The following is a 1699-nucleotide window of genomic DNA, read 5'->3' as shown; positions in this document are numbered from 1 at the left end:
GGTCAGGTGTGAGAAGGGTCAGGATGAGACCCAGGAGGAGAACTATGTGGAAAGACCATGCCTAGTTCAAAAATCTCTGACAATGAGAAGTGGAGTGCACTTGAAGAGGGGCATCCCCCAGTTCAAGAGGGTCAGGAAGGGACCTTATTTCAACCTTTGGAGAAGGGTCACAAACTAGCACTAAGATTTTTCCTAGTGAGGGGATCTGGTCTCTGGATGACATGTCCAAGTAATGGGTTCTAAATTCTCATTACTCACCCAAATTAGAAGTCCTGTGTGGCATGCAGCAGAGAGTTCTGGAAAGGGTATGTGTTGCACTTGAGACAGCTGTGACCAGAGTCTTCCCAGACAATGCACCAAATGTTGTGGTCCCATGTAAGTCTAAGGAGACATCATCTCTAGAAAAAAGGAAAGTTTATTGAGAGAAAGAGCAGAGAAGGTGCTTCAGTCCACCCACCAGGAAGGAGGGGGTTTCTTTTATAGGGTAATAAAGCTATTCTGGGAGACTGTATATATGACTGATATGGAGGGCAGGTAGGCTTACTGTGCTTTGGTAAGTTTTTTGTAATACATCTCTAGGGAGTTAGACCACCAAGTACTCACTTTGGGTCTTTATCTGCTACTTTTTGGGTCAGTGTGACTTTGTAGTAGCAGCACTTGGAGTGTAGGCTCTTGCCAAGATCAATTATGCAGAAGTTTGATCTTGGTTTCTTGTGAGACCTAGACCAAAACCAAATGGAGCTCAGAGAGTTTTATAAAATCTTTATAGAGGGAAAAAAATAAATGATACCCTCTTCTCTAGGGTAAGGGACTCAGCAATCCCTTCTCCATTTTCATATTGGGATTTTAGGTACAGATGCACATGTGCCTGGCATGATTTTTAAGCTGCCAAGTCCAGGACTTAAACCATAGCAGGCCATGTGAGAATCCAGTACCATAACCACTAATCAATAAACTGGCTCCCAGAAAGAATTTTTAAAATAATTTTTAAAGTGTGTTTGTGTGTCTTTGTGTGTGGAGGGGATTAGTTTCTAGAATTCATTTTTTAAAATAAGTCTTAAAGTGTGAGTTTGTGAGGGTGTTATCTATTTTTCTTCTGGTTCAAAATAAATACATATTTTGACACGATGGATAAATAATTAAACAAGAATTTTTCATTGAAAGCATTAGCAAAGCTCTTCAAGTATTTGTCTGCACATCAATTTTTATTGGTATTTTTCACTGCTCAAACGTCAGTGTATTATTAAGCCAAGCAAGCAGGGGGCATTTTTTTTGCTAAATTGGTCATAAATACTTTTGGTATGTGTCTGCCTTCTGCATCACTTCCAAGTTACAGGTATTGAGGACTTTGTTGATTTTCAGAGAACACATTGTATGTTTATTATCTATTAAGTACATCTGTATTTATAGTTTTCTCTTAAGACAGAAAAGCGTCTCTTGCAGGGGCCTCTGGCCGGCAGGCTCCTCTCCCTTTCTGGTCGGGATCCTGCACTGGATGGCAGCAGCAGCTGGAGCCCGGGTAGGCTTGGGCGGCGGCGGCGGCGGCCCAGGCAGTGGCAGGCGGCCTCTGGGCGGACAGGACACCGCTCAGCAGACCTGGGGAGCCGCCCGCCCACCGCACAGGCTTCGGGGACTCCACAGGGAAGAGGCGTCCCCGCGCCTTATAGCTTGAGCTGAAAACCAGCCTCCAGTCCAAGCA

Source organism: Tupaia chinensis, unplaced genomic scaffold (genome assembly GCF_000334495.1).
Source record: "Tupaia chinensis unplaced genomic scaffold, TupChi_1.0 Scaffold144053_1, whole genome shotgun sequence".
NCBI lineage: Eukaryota > Metazoa > Chordata > Mammalia > Scandentia > Tupaiidae > Tupaia > Tupaia belangeri.
The sequence above is the reverse complement of the archived record's forward strand: the minus strand, read 5'-3'. Positions refer to the sequence as shown.